This window comes from Manacus candei, unplaced genomic scaffold (genome assembly GCF_025592945.1).
Source record: "Manacus candei isolate 608988 ecotype Guabito, Panama unplaced genomic scaffold, ASM2559294v1 h1tg000083l, whole genome shotgun sequence".
Taxonomy (NCBI): Eukaryota; Metazoa; Chordata; class Aves; order Passeriformes; family Pipridae; genus Manacus; species Manacus candei.
In genome coordinates, this window is record NW_026138131.1 from 2,921,129 (window position 1) to 2,936,499 (window position 15,371).

The 15,371-nt window shown below is 44.4% G+C and overlaps 1 long non-coding RNA gene across 9 annotated transcripts; it reads right to left on the minus strand.

The window, feature by feature from the left end:
- Window positions 1-827: 827 nt before the first annotated feature.
- On the minus strand, window positions 828-15,359 carry LOC127481892 (uncharacterized). 9 transcript variants are annotated; one of them, XR_007908362.1, is made up of 7 exons: window positions 14,903-15,359; window positions 12,492-14,549; window positions 10,736-10,882; window positions 9,011-9,135; window positions 3,949-4,643; window positions 2,541-2,582; window positions 828-1,899 (listed from the first exon to the last, which is right to left on the minus strand). It is a non-coding gene; the product is annotated as an uncharacterized LOC127481892 (long non-coding RNA). The 9 variants fall into 9 exon arrangements; XR_007908368.1 differs by lacking the exons at window positions 828-1,899; window positions 2,541-2,582; window positions 3,949-4,643 and having other exon boundaries at window positions 7,957-9,135; window positions 12,492-12,695; window positions 14,507-14,549; window positions 15,059-15,359; XR_007908363.1 differs by lacking the exons at window positions 828-1,899; window positions 2,541-2,582; window positions 3,949-4,643 and having other exon boundaries at window positions 7,957-9,135; window positions 12,492-13,529; window positions 14,507-14,549; window positions 15,059-15,359.
- Window positions 15,360-15,371: the final 12 nt, after the last annotated feature.

Below are 15,371 nucleotides of genomic sequence, written 5' to 3' on the forward strand. Positions count from 1 at the left end.
CAGCAGTGTGACTACACAGTAGGGAGACAGAACACGTGTTGGTTAAAGCCTGACAAAGCAACACTTGGATTTAGGTCAGGCACAGCAAACAGGAGTTACTTGTATGCTGTACCTGGCACCCATTCAAACACAGAGCCTGATGAATTCACACTAGCCCAGACATGCAAATGGTATCTGCCTTTTCCTTTTCCACAGACATTTCTTCTCAGACAGTACCTTCAGCTCCCTGTTTCTGTGCCCCTACAATTCAGGGCTGACACAAGGCATGTTTGCACCATCATTATACATGTCCCTCCCTTCTCAGTGCATCCACAGCAATGCTGCCCCTCACCTGCCCATCCACCATCCAACTCTGCTACAGCTGTGGCACAAAGCAGGCAGCAGACAGTGCTCAAACTCCAGCTGCACATCCTACACTGTCCAGATTGTCCAGCTGGGCCTCCTGCAGAACTCTGACCAGGAAACCATCTGCTGGACCTCACACCTTCTGATGGACTGCCAGGACTCTCAGGGCATTCATTTGATGACGGTGAATTCACCTTTCATCCTCACGGTCTTTTAGACTTTGTCTCTCACCCCACTGTTCCTTTATCCCTTCCCATTTTCCCCTGGCTGCAGTCGCTTCCTGGTGGTAGAAGCAGACTTTAGTTTCTGTTCCAGAGTTGGCAGAGGCTTTTAACTCTGCATTTAAGTCTGGATTTGCAGAGGCTTCAGTTTGTAATGCCTTAACTCCTTGTTTGCTAATTGTTGGAGTTGAATTTTGTCCTTTCTTGTCTTCTGGCCCAGCTCAAGGCCCCTTAGTGCAGCTGACTCTGCATTAATGAAGTTATGGAGAAATGTTATTAATTTTTTGATTAATGTAAGTATTATTATTTCATAATGAATGCATGATTACTTTACACATTTATAGGGATTATATTTACCTATATTTTATATTCAAAATAGAAAAGTACAAATATCACAAGTAAAATATAGATGAATTTAGCCATAAAGTATTTCTCAGCTTTGCCAACTCCTGATGGAAAAGAGATTAAATCAGACTAAGAATGCAGTAACCTCACCTACAAATTTAAGACTGACTTGGTGGTAGAAGATTACATACACACCAGGGATCACTTGGGATTAGGTAGCATCTTGAGTATATTGTCAGGCTGTACAAGAAACCAATTTAGCACAGCTCTATTTGTTCTTCAGCTTGTACTCAAAGTTTAACTTGTATACGCCTCAGTCTTGAAATTATTTTAAATGCTTCTATTAAAAACATATGTGAGCTGGGCACAGTCAACCACAGAATGACTTCTCTGAGACATGTCCTAAGTGCTGGGATTCCTGAGCAGCTTTCAGGCTGTTCTGGAGGGAAACACGCAGCTCCTTTCTACAGCACATGTCCCCCTTGGCTTCTGCACCTGCATGTGGGTCTGGAAGGCCGAGGTCGTAGGATGCAATAACTCTGGTCTTCCCAATTTTCTCTGCTCAGTGCTTTAGAACAGTGAACTTGTGTGGGTTTTCTTCACATTTCTAATTTATGTTGGTTCTCACACGCTTGGGCATCCCCTCAGTAGCAGCCAGAGTAACTTCCCAGCCCTGGTATTTTCAGTGCATGTCTGGAATTTTGGAATGGGGTGGTGAATTTGGACCCTTGTATGCTGCAGTTGTTGATTTGCTTCTTGCCTTTTCTACTTCAGTTGTGTATTTGTATAAAAATTAAGAATCCTGGTGGGTATTTTTAGTGCAGGATCCAGGGGTTTTGGCTTTTTCTTAGGTTTAGATGGGGGACTCTGAGTTCTTTGTTATCCAGAGCATTGTCTGTACAGTTGCCATACATTAAAGGAGCTGGAATAGAATCGGCGCACTATCCAGTTTCACCCAAATGAGGTTGTTGAGCAGGATCCAGAAGATCTGTATCCACAGAAGACAAACACAGTATTTGAACAGAAACAAAGCCTGCGATTTATTTCATTATTTACCAAGTGCTGCCATGGTGCTCAGTACTATATAAACATTCCCTGCCCCGGGTTATTAATACTACCAGGCACAGGCAGGTTCAAGAATCAAAACACCTTATATTAAATATTCCCAGAACGAAAGCTGTAAGGACAAGTTAAAAGGACAAAGTTATCCGTAGAGGAATCCTGTTAATGAAGTTTCAGACTTCAAAAATAGCTACATGTTCCAATAAGAAGAAGTTCACATTTGAGGACCTAACTTTCCACCCATGCCATATAACAACCCCTCACGGACTCTTGCTGTAACACATTTCTGCCCTGTTCAGTGTGTGAGGGATGCCAGCATGCCCTTTTTGTTGTACCATAAGGAACATCCACCCCCCCTAACAAATATGGAGAACTAGTAGGAGATCACATTTTGGGGGTTACACTACATAGTGATCCCATATTTAGGGAGAACAAGAAGGTTTTGGTCTTTAGACTGCATAGCTCTGGAAATGCTGGGGAGTCACTGCAGGGTCCCCAGCATATGTTGTCAGTGGGTGAACAGTAAAAGGGAAAATGTTCAGGAAGAATGAAAGGTCACATCTTTACCTCTTACAGAAGGACTAAAAGATGCAAGCTATTTGGAGGCACCTGGCAGAAGAAAAAAAGGAGTGTTTTACTTAGATATAACTTAAAAACATTATAAATTCTTGAGAAAGGCTGGGAAAATTGTACTTAAATGCATCAGGTTGAAATGATCCCAAAGGTATACGATTGCTTGATGAAAACATCAATCATTTTTTAAAAAATTATGTATGCATGTTTAGGTCAGTGAAGATTACATCTTATGTAAGGCCACTTAAAAGACAGAGCTCTCACAAGAATTACAAATTATTCTGGGCCCATGAAAATCATCCTGGTTTTAATTACAACATTAAAGACAAATCCATAGAGTTGTAAGTTCTGCTGGCAAGCAATCATTATAAATCTGGACAAGGGATCACACAGAAATTGTAAATAAGGGCTGTGAGAGATTTCAGTACTAGCTATTTTCGTCTTTAGAAATGTTTTTCATTTCAAAAAGTCACCAGCACTTGTGCTCAGCCAAAACTTGCTCATAAGACTAACCAGGATTTCTGAACATAAACTGTCCTTAAAAGGATACTGTCAACTCCCAACTAGTCAGTTTTGAGAAGAATTTTAAAGATCTTTCAGTACATGAATCCCTGGGGTGATGCCTGTCCTTTTGTCACAGTACTTCACCTTTTTTCCTCAGTGCTTTATCTTGCCCTTTTGCAGCATCAAAGGCACCACACAAGCTCAGGGAACCAGAAAATAGGGAGGTGAAACTGAGAGCCTGGAAAGCATTGTCAAATGCTGAAAACAAGCCAGGGGAGCTGAACAAAGAACTGAAAAGGTATATCTCCTTTTATTAACTTTCAGTTCCAGGAATTGTTTGGAAAAGAGAGAAAAATGTCAGGCAACGATGCTCCTGCAATTTAGAGTTTAATTACAGCCAATACTGCAATAAGGAGAGGAAAGATGGACAAAATGAAAATTCTCTTCTGATATTAAGATGACCTTAAAAAATACTTTTAAAAAGACAAAAATTCAGACAAAGCAAGAGTTCAGCATGTTGTGGAACAGACATACAATATAGTTCCTATATCCTGGCACTTTAAACCAGAAGTTTGTTACAAATATCATGATCCAATGCCATGAGTTGTTGGAGGTGATAGTTACACTGACTTCAGGGGGTACTGAGGGCAAACTGGGAGAGGAGTCCCTCAGATCATCAGACAAGAGTTGTACAAGTCTGTAACGTGTTTTATTATATTACATTTGTGTCAGCAGTCCTATCCTCCCAGTGGGATTTGTGCAGCTGGGTCCTTCATCTTGCAGGGACCCTCAATGATAGCAAAAAATATCTTTCAGTAAAGGTGTCAGGATTCAAACACTGCTGCCCCTCTGAAACGAACCTGAATCCTACTGGGACCTTTGTTTGGCCTTTCCTTACCTTCTGCATTTGCTTGAGAAGAGCTGCAAGGACAGCCCCAAGAAACAGCCCCAGCAAGCCTTGCCCAGTCCGACACCAGCTTTATTCCAGATGAAGAGGTTTGGAGCTGGTGATGCAGATCAGCCAAGCAAGATGAATCCCATGCATAAACAGCAGCTTGCATGTGAGCCTGTCATTACAGGCTCTTCCCATATAACTTCAGCTGTCTAACATGGAATGACGAGTAGGCAAAAGCACCTTTGGAGGTGCCATGTCTCCTGTTGACTCAGCAGGATGACTAAACTCCTCACTGGTGCCTACAGTCAGGCTGGCCATGTTCCCCCTCCCACTGTGCCAATCCCTCCCTAGGCAGTTTTCCACATACAGCAGGCAACTCACATGCTACATATACATCACTCGTGGTGTCTGCTGATATCTCAGAGACAATTATAAAATAGTCACTTGGAAATGGCAGAGTTTCTTAAAGAGACAGCCAAAGTTAACCCTTCTCCTTTGCTTTCTTCTTTCCATTTGTCTTCTCAGCCGCTCTCATTGTTGTCCAGCATTTGGCACCACTGTAAAAGTTGTTATGCCAGAGTGTTTCAAAAATAAGATACCTTCTGCTATGTTTTATAGTGGGTCCATTCATGAAGACCAGAACTTTCTATCCTGCAACGTCAGAGTTAATATCCCTGAGATATTCTACTATTCCACAGCTGTAAAAAAGAAACCAAAGCAAACCTAAAAGAATTTAGCATGGAAAACATATTGCAGCTTTAGTGACACGCTGGGCTTTTGTTTAGGTTTCTTTATTATGACGAGTCATAGTATGTAAACTTCTCATGCAGTGACCGAAGTCATGTGTCTGCTTTATTTTAGCTTTGGAAACAGCAGCAATGCCTTTGAGAAAGGACCTGAGAAGTCCTGAAAGCCAAGGTACCCTCATAAGCACTGTGCTGCTTTTTCACCCTTTGGCTAGAAAACAGAGGTGTAGATTCTCCAGACCAGCCCTTTCCACATTAGGCCTTCCTTTTAAGACCCTGGCACTGGGAATGCTGCTAGCAAAAAAAGGATGTCTTGTTCTGTGTCTGTCTGGCCTGCCTTGAGCAGAAGTGAGCCATGCACAGGTGAAACCAGCAGAGCTCTGTTAGTGCTGGTAGTTCCACTGCTACTTTTATTAGTGGAGCTGTTCCAATCAGAAACCCCTTCAGCAGGGTTAGGGTGAATGGATGTTTGAAAACAGCTCCCCATCCTTCTCCTCACCTTTCAGCTGGGTCCTACAGAAGACTTTAACTAAGCAGAGAGATTTCCACTGCTCTCATTCCCCAGGTGAGTGTCCTACAGTGCACCTCTGCAGTCCTGTTCATGGAGGGGAGGGGTGGAAAGGGAGATGGGAGACTCCCCTGGTTCAGTAAGTGCAATGCCCATCCTTGCAGGTATAAAAGGGCAGCAGTGCAGTCATCTATATAAAGAATGTTCTTCAGAGGGGTCATGTATAAACTGCCTGATGGCAAGGGTATCAAATGAAGGTCGAGCATCAGAGACCTTTAGGCTATTACGAAATATGACTCATGGATTAGTTAACTGCCTGTCAGATTTTCCATTATGAAACTTTAACCACAGCCCATATCTACACAGCACCAACACCTGTAGAAGTACAAACAAACAAGTGGTTATGTATGCATTTGCACTGAAGTGGGTCAGGAGATGTGCTATGGTATCAAGAGAAGCTTTTTCCTTAGTTACAAACTATTAACTAAGGAATAAATATGAGAGGAGGGGGAGAAGATGCTATGAGAGTAAAAAAACCTGTTTTGAAGTACTTATTTGCCAAAGATTCTGCAAGAGAAATCTTTACAGTTTAACTATATCAGATGAATCAACCTAAAAGTTCCCCTCTACAAAATACCATTATTTTAGCCATGATGAACATCAGTGCTTCCTAATCCAAGCATTTGCTTTTCCAATTCCCCTTGATGGCATGAGCAGATGTGAAAAAGCAACTATTCCTGCCCTGGAAAATGATTATTTAGATACTAAACTAAGAAAGAAGGATTTAAAAAAAATTTATTTCCAAAAATCAGTAAGATGTAGCCATTTAGTGGAAGACCCTCATATGTCTCTCATCAGCCATGACACCTGGCTGCTTTGAGGTGCCTGTAAATTCAAAAAGGCAGAAGATGTGCTCTGAAGGTTTCCCACAGGAAGTGGGGCTTTTGACCCCTGTGTCACCACTTTGATGGACTCCACAGGTGAGATTCAGCTCACCTAATTTTAGATGTCTACAGTGTCTATCTCTACATCTGAGCCTGTTGCCCCACAGGCAATTTAAAGGTATGTCTTATCTGATCTATTTTAAATACCTACTTTGGGATGAGATGATTCATGACCTCCAAGTGCCTTTTTCTCCCCTGCAGCTGAAAGAGGGGCCTGAGATGACTTGACTGGAGATCCTTCCATGTGTCCATCTACAGCTGATTAGATGAACCTGCCTGAATGCTCTGCCCCCACAAGGCTGGTAATTCATATGAAATGAGCTGGTTAACACTGCTCCTTGCTATTGTAATGTTTTGTCCATATCGCAGAAACACCACCACATCTGGCACAAATGAATCCTCAGAGGCTGCCTAGAGGTTACTGATTAAGGAGGAAACCTGAACCACTTAGATATATTTCATCACCACATTGTCTTCTTGCCTCTAGAGATGTTCCAGATCACAAGTTAGGTATGGAGTTCTCACTCCTCCTACCACTGTGGTGTCTAATCTGTGAAGACAGAAGTCTCCATTTCCATGCCTTGTCAGTCCAGCTCATTTCAGGAACACTATATTCATTTAAATGTTAAACTGCTGCTCTACAAGAAGTTCAGAAGATATAAACTGTAAGGCACAATGAAAAACAATTCAGTCTCAAGAAGTGAAGTCTGAGGAGGGGCAGAATAGCAGCACACAAATATATAAAAAGTAGTTGCAAAGAGGAAGGAAATAAACTACTTTTCCTGTTTACTATGAATAGGCTAGAAGTGATGAGTACAGGGAGACTTAAGTTACTTCACAGTGACGTGACATACAACAAGCCAAGTGCAGCCACTTCTTGGAGCTGAAAACCACCATCGTGCCATCTTTTAGACAAGGGGGAAGTCACCAGGAGCTGCTGTCTTAGAGAGAGGCAGCAGCAGCTCCTGCTTCCCTGCAGGCACTGAGCTGCCTGCCTCGGAAAGGGGTGGGAGGGTTTCAGCTCCACCGTGTCCGTGGGTGTCTGAAAGGAGCCGGGAGCCTTTAGCTCACTAAGCAGCTTTTCAGTCCCAGCATGAAGCAGGGGTTCCTGCCTCACAGCTGAGGAGCAGTGGCTGTGCTGACATGACAGCATCCTGGGGCCCTGCCCCTTAGGAGAAGACAATTATTGCCAGGGTTGTGAGCCCTACCCCAGTTTGGGCATGTAGTTGGTGTTCTGGACATCCAGTCCGATGAGCATCCATCCAGAGTGGATGGATATATTTAGTCTTAAGGCAGTGTGGTGGACTAGGTGTCTCAAAACCCCTTTACTTTTAATGATTTAAGTGGAAAGGTTGCAATGTGCATGCTGAAGCCTGAGCTAAGCCTCTTACAATGGAGTGGGCCAGAGCTCCAGCTGTGTAACCTCCACTGCTGACCAAAGCCAGCAAGAGGGACAGGGTGGCCTTTGATGAACCCATCCAGAAAAAAAGACTATTTTCTACTGACATTAAATTTTTTATGGTTCTTTCTCTGCTGCCACCACAAGAGATATGACTGAAAAATTATGCAGCTAGATGCTCCTATTTACTACCCCAACATGGTATAAACAATGTAGAAAACATATAGGAGGGGAAGGGGAAGAAAGTGATTTCATTTAAAATAAAAACTGAAACAAAACAGGTTTCACTCAGCCACATTCAGTCTCACACTCACAAGTGCAGCCACCAGGCATCAGGTCATCATGTTCAAGCCATCTATCCAAAATCCAGGCAATATGAAGACCATGCCCAGGTAATGGGTCCAGGATCTGTGTGATGCCATAGAGAACACAAGGGATGCCAACTATTAAGCCCTTCTCATGTCTCCTGGGCTATTCTTGGATTCGTGACTATGCACAGGGTTTGGACATCTTTTTGTATCTTTTTTGAATTTTTGCAACAGCATCTGCATCCTGTCCCAACTCTGACAATCATGAGGGCTAATCACTTTGTCCCCAGTTCTGAGTGTCTTGAGGGATAACAGGGAGATGCCCTGTGGTCTTGGTGACCTGCTAACTCAGGCCATTCAGAGAGCACTTTCCCCTCTGAGTGCTCCAGCTGGTGCCTCCATATCCAGACCTTCCCTCTCCTCTGCTCACAACTCTACGAGCTTTTGTACTTCAAGTTTCTACACCTCTTCCATTCTCTTGCTGGAGACCCCTCACTTGCCAAGGGACAGACCTAATCAACACTCAGCGGCAACAGTGAGGGAATGGAAAGATGGGCCTTCCTCCCCCTTTTTCTTGAAGACCAGAATTGGGTTTGGTTCATGATTTAGGTCTTTTAGTTCCTGGCAGGGCACAGCAAGGATTGCTGGCAGCAAGGGCAGCAGATCCCTTAGGGCTGCAGGGGAATTCCCAGGGCATCAGAGCAGGGTCTGGCAGCCCAGGCCATTCCCATTCCCCATCCAGGTGCAGCTGGGGGCAGCCTCAGGCACCGGGCACCTCCCCAGCTCGGGGACAGCCATGGCTGGGACAGGTCGTGGGCCCATGGCCAGGCAGGGCAGGGCTGTGGGGAGCTGGAGACCAGCACTGCTGTGGAGCTGGGGGTGTCCTCGGGACTCTGACAATCCCACAGGCCCTTCTGAGCTGCCATCACACTCTCTGGTCAGTGACCCTCCAGAGGATTTTCAAAGAAGACTCTAATGCTACATTTATGTTACATAACATAAAAGTTACATTTGGTATTTGGAAATAGTAATTAGAAAAGGTTTACAGAAACCAAAATGAGAAACATTAGTGCCTTCTTCAAAGTATAATACTAATGCTGATTAATATAGGAGCCATCTTGACTAGGTGCCTGTTTTGATTTAGGCAATTACTAGCTTACCAGTTCAAACCAGTTAACAATGAGAATTCACAGAATCCAAGATTTACTGATGTGCCTCTTCCCTTTCTTCTTGCTGCTATAAGTCTCTCTTCTTTTGTCTTCACCTTCTCTTCCTTTGAGCTTGTCTACAAGAGAAAGGCATACTCATAAAATTACAGTCTGCTTGTAAACCAACAGTTAACTCCAGGCATTCATTCAAAGAGGGGCAGTAGATGGATGCTCATGACTTTTTCTACTGAATACCATCATACTACAATTTACTTGGCAAAGGACTCAATTTTTAATACCTGTAGGAACAGAGTGGGAGCCCCTCTCCTGCCCTGTGGACTGGGATGTCCTGGCAGGAAAAAGGCTGCAGTGGGCATCATCTGCTTCACAGCTCGTGTCAGAACACAGTGACAGCAGCGGCTGCTGCTTTGGTGGGACCAGCTACCTCTGCCCAGTGGATTGAGACTCCTGCTGAGGTCAAGACCATGCCCCCAGCTTTTCACTCCCATTTGGAGGACACAATGGGCAGAAGAAGCTGCTGGGCTCTCTTTGTTCTGGTGTAGGAAAATTTATTGCTTTGCAAGTTCTTCCTGTTCCTAATTGACCTGATCTAACCTGAAATAAGCCATTTGTATTCCTGCAAAGGAATACCAGGGAGTCCACATGGCCTTTTGCCCAGGTTTAACATAATTTCTTTAAAGCAAACTGCAAATTAATAGTAGTGCAACTTTCCTGTGCAGGCAAGCCCTCAATCTAATTGGAACATGGAAAACAGCATTTGTGAAGACAAAGCAGTGCATAAACTTGGGGAGTGAGAGAGGAAGGCAAGGTAATTTGGAGTCCAGTGGGGACAATGGAGAGATCCAAATGCAGAGAGATAAAAGTGATTAAGGTTTTTAAAATCCAAGCTAGCAAGGAATCTAGGGATATGAAAAATAGAGCCCAACTCAGAAATTTTCAATGTTCATAGAACTGCCATATTCTTTCCATTCATTCTTCCAGTCAGGACAATCACTCTTATCATTTTAGTCAAAAAATACCCTCCTTTCCACCCTCTACAACCCTCTACAACTCTGAGCCACAGAAAAAGTCCAGCATGGTTCTGACAGTGCACAAGATGGAGCATTCAATTAGTGCTGCCTCTCAGTAACAATATTAATACTTGAAAATCTCTCTCACTTAATAAGGAGCAACGCTGGGCATTCCCCAGATAGCTGAGGCCATCCACTCAACCTGAGCACTCCTGGCAGCTGCACCATGTTGCACAACCACCATCTGCAAAGGTCAAAGCTTGCCAGGTACTCACACATGGCAGCAGAAGTCAAACCCCTGCACACAAGAGGGGAGAGAGCTAGTAAGGCCCTTCCTTGAAAACCTGGGATGCATCTACTCCATCTCTCACATGTGGCCAGGGAAAATCCTCCACAGCCAAGAGAGGTGCACAGCAGATAGAGGGACTTGTTGGCAAAGCAGGGATATTTAGCTGGAACATGGGGTGGAGGCTGGGAGTAAGGGTCTGGATATCCCATCAGGCTCTGGAGGAGTGACTTCTTGGGAGTCAGGGAGGAGGGAGGGGAGGAAGCCTCTCCTGCTGCAGTTCTACACTCCTCTGGACCCAGGCAAGCAAGGCAGCCCCAGCAGGCAGGCAGGCCAGTCCTTTTTTTGGGCTGAGCATGTAACACAGCGGGCTCACAGCAAGCAGCATGGATGTATCTTTGTTGTTCTGCTCACTCTTACCTCAAAAGGGGACCATCTTCATCTTATCTCCCATTCCTTTGCCTCTATTCTGCTGCCATTTCAGTGATAGCCTTGGGTGGCAGTCCTGTGCCCTGACTCCAGCTCAAGAAGTATCTCCTGTGTGAAAGTTATGGACTCATTCTTCCTCTGTCATGTAACAAGAAGAAATAAGGACAAGACTATGCTTGTGCTTCCTCAGTTCCCACAGAAACCTGTGACTACTTGATCTTGTCACTAAACCATTACAGAAAATAAAAATAGGACTTCATTTGAAAAAAAGAGAGAAAGAGAAGCTGCTTCAGATAAGGACTATTATATATTTGAAATGGCCAAATTCTCTCTGCGTATCCCTGTTCCAGAGTCATAGCTTATAAAACTTTCTGTCTCTCCTTTCTCACAATCTCTGCTGTCTGTAAACAGTCTTTAGTGGTTTTTCAGGACAAGATGTGAATGTCTTTGAAGCTTTAGAACACGCTCCAGGCATCTTTTCAGAGATTCATCACGAATCTGTTCTTCATCAAGCCCTCTCCAATCAATTGTGTACATTCTATCTACCAGTCTGTGAGTGTGGAGAGAAAAGGGAAGGAGAGCCAGCAATGCTTGGGTGGCAGTACACTAGCCAAAGAACAGAGTAGCTCTTAATCAGATTGCCTTTTAATTCTTCAGGTGAGTTAAAGGCATTATGTCCTCTCTGAGACTTAGGATAGATGTATACTCAGCTAAGGCAATGACAGAAAATAGTGTTGCAGCATAGTGGAAAATTCTGTAAATATTCTATCAATGCTGTCCAGGCACAGTTTAATAATAATGTTTTTATTAGTAGTAACTTCCTTTATTACTTAGATTTTATACCAAAACAGAGTCAGAAGGACAAAAACAAATAAAAAAACCCTGTGCACATTTTGGCTAAGATACCTGATGTAATTCTACAGGCAACAGAAAATTCTGTCCAGATTTTCCTGAGATTCCCCCCGAGTTCCATGGCTTGTGTAATGGGCACCCAGTGCACTCCTTTCCCAAGAAAATGTGGGTGCACATCCTGTGCTCTCATCCTGTTCTGCCCCTGCCTACCCAGAGAAGGAGGCTGTGGCTCCACACACTCTCCTTCAGCAGCAGCTCCAGGCTCCTGTTGTCCCTGACTGGGACTGGTTACCCTTCTCATGTTGGACTGGCAGAGGCACTTGTGATGCCTCCCTGACAGACTGATCCAGTTGAAAAACAGCACCCTCTCCACACCAGTTTATTTGAGTCTGAAATGAGCAGAGTGAGATGGGGACTACATCAGCTGGCAATGCAAGTGTGAGAAATCCTTGGCTAACACTGAGTTAGGGCACATGTATGGTAGGAAATATTCACTAAATTGACAAAATTGATTGACCACAACCCAAAATCCCACACACATTTACCAGGGCAGAGAGTTGATGTAGGCAGGGTCTCTTTCTACGCCTACAAACAGAGTTATTTTAAATTCAGATCAGTTCCTTCATTGACTGCACGGACTGGCATCACTAATAGCTGTACTGGGACAAAAGAGGGGACACCTAGGGGACAGGAACAAATGGCAAGTGCTGGGAACTGCCTACACCAGTCCTGCTGCCAACAGAGACAGCTTTTCAAATGTGAGGAACCTGGTAAAGCTGTCCAATGCAACAAACCTAGTTTTGTTTTGAAGTTAGAGGAAAGGTGCCAGCTTTAACAATGCTTTTCCATTTTATTCTGCTGCATAATTTTTTACATAGATTATTTTAAAACTTACCCAAAGAGTCCAAAGAGTCTTGTAGCCACTGCTGTAGGGAAATGCAGACTTTTTAGTGAAGGCTTCACCAGCAGTACCATCAATGGTTGCATGTGCTTCTTCTTTTCATGTTATTCCTCCAAATCAGTAAAATTGTGCCTTTTGACTCCTAAAACTGTCCACAGAACTTTGGGAACTGATCAGATGGAGCATGTAAAAATTATGCTGTTAAAGACAAATTTCTGATGTTACAGAGAGATATATGCTGTTGACTAAAGACTCTTTCCAAGTCCCTCTGCTAACCTGTGGCTGGACAACACTGAAGTTATGTTTTTATTGCCCTGCTTACAATATGAAAGACTCACACAAATATTGTATCGTACTCATAAGCAGCTCTGTAGAACAAGAAACAAGTTTTCAGTACTGCAACCTGAAAATTACATTCATGGTAGGATTTATTTTGTATCACACTCTGGATTTCAGGGCCTGAGTTGCTTTATGATTAGTAAAATATCTCCTTTCCTTAGATGTGAGGCCATAGTTCTGTAAGATGAGAAATCTGCTTGCTAAGATGGTTAGTACCATATGACCTGTTGATAGTTTCAAAACAGATAAGGAAGCTCATGTACACAAGGTCAGTATCTATCAGTGTTGGATAAAAATATTCTAAAAGGCAGATACAACTTCATAAACAGTGTTGACTTCACAGCTCACAAGGGTTTGGTGGCAGCTGGTGACACTGTTTTCCTAATGCAACCTCCTCTACACCCAGAAAGCCGTATTTCTGGCTATTTGGGGGTTAACAGTGTAGCCTTTCGGTATGACTACCAGAGGAGGCTCTGCAGGTGAAGGAACAGCAAATTTGGGAATCCTGCTAGGATTTGAGTGTCCAAGCACCTGGCAGTGTCAGGTTTTAAGCAGTTTTGGTCGAACCCATCAATAAAAACTTGCTGAGTTTAACAGTAAGCAGGGTTTGTGAGGACTCCAGTGTTGGTTTAATGCTTGACTCAGGTACTCAGGAGCTGCTCAGCTTCCTCCAGGGAATTGTGTCTGACTCAGCTGTGGAAGAATAAAAGTGAAACAGAGAATACATGGTCCTGCCTAGTGCAGATGGCAACTTAATAACAGAGGGAAAACTGATTTCCCCAAGAACTGACTTTCCTGACTGCAGGATCAGGGTTTAAATTGCTATGATACTTCTAAAACTTGCACAACAAAGAATTAATTAATGTCATTTTCTAGTGCATATGAATTATCTTAAACAATGCCCTTGTTTATAAAAGCACTGAAGACACTGCAGGGATGTAAACACTGCAGAATTGTTCAGAAATTAGAATTGTCTCCAAAGCAGTAAGAAGAAAGGGAATTAAAAGATTTATTTGACACTTGCTTTCAGAAAAACCCCACAAAATTTGGGCCTCCATCCAGTAACAGCTTTTTAAAAGAATACAGAAACTTTTTCTTTTTTCCTTTTAACTGTCAGGCAGCCTCAGTGAAGACACCTGCAAGGTTTTAAATTATATAAATAGGTGAACATGGGGAAGAAATACAAGTATAAATCTTTAACTCTGGAGTTGTAGCTGGATGAAGGAGCATTGTGGAAGATTGAAGGAGAGAACTGAGAAATGTTTTGTTTAAGGCCAGACCCTGTCCTGTACAGAACTGACAGGTTTGTCTGTGAGAAGGTGTTTTGCTCATTTAAGGATTTGTTTGTGGATGTTTAAACCTTGCAGGGCTTGATTTCTGGAATGGGAGGACTTTGGTTCTAGCACTCCAACTTTAAGGGCAGGAAAACCTAAGCAGAGCTTAACTATATGTGTGAGTACTGTGGAAAAGTTTTGTCTTTCTTTTGAATCCCACGGTGAATCCAGCCATCCTTCTGGAGTTTAAATCTTCCCTATGCTCTCTTGTTGGAGGAGGGAAATGGAGGAATAATTACTGTGTGTGGATCAAGGACAACCAAACTCATGTCCTTTTCCTTGGATACGTCAGTATGTCCTGACCCCCAGAGCATGTTTGTCAGGACTTTTACTGACCCAAATTCCAGGAAGTGGCTCCAGTGTTTTCTATGTCAGCAGGCTGTGATGGAAGGGAAGGGGGTTATTTATATACTTTTCCTTTTAAAGACAGGCATTTTAATGCTTATTATTTGAGTGATGTTTACAGGCTAACAGTCTTAATGAGTCCAAGGTGGGGCATTTTGGGGATGTAATGGGAGGGTGAAACTGTCACCACAGGGAAAATGGGACTGCCGGGGGGAACCTTTGGCATGTCCTTTGATTTGACAACTAAAGGTTTTAGGGGGAAAAAGATGCCGGATGTGTGCAATAACTCGTGTCGACCACCACCAGCAGCGTGTCGGGGTGAGCGGCTCGCAAGGATGTGCCCGGGGGCTCCGGGCAAAGGGGACTGTTTGAGCTGTGCAGACGCACAGGTTATGGTGTCCGCACCCGCGCTGAGGGCAGGTGGCGGAGCCCGGTGTGTTTTGGGGGGCAGCGACCCCTCCTCCCCTCACCCCCCCAGCACCGCCATTACGCGCTGCGCCACTGCCCGGGGGAGGGGAGCGACAAGATGGCGGCAGCGCCTACCCACGTGACCCGTGGCCTGCTTCCTTCTAGAGCCGTCCGGGCCGCGCGCGCGCCCGGGGGCTCTCGCGAGAGCGGCGAACAAAAGGACAGCGCGGCGGAGCGAAAGGGGGGGCTCGTGATCTCGCGAGAACTCGCGGCCGCTCTCTCCACCACCCTGGAGACAGGTGAGTGAGGAGGAAACCTCGCGGTATCTCCGTGAGGCGCCGCGCGGGCCCCGGCGCCCCGAAGTCTCGCGACAGCTCCGGGAGCATCCCCTTCACTGTGCGCTGGGCTGCGCTGAGATCTCGCGAGAGCGCCGAGCCGGCGGACGGAG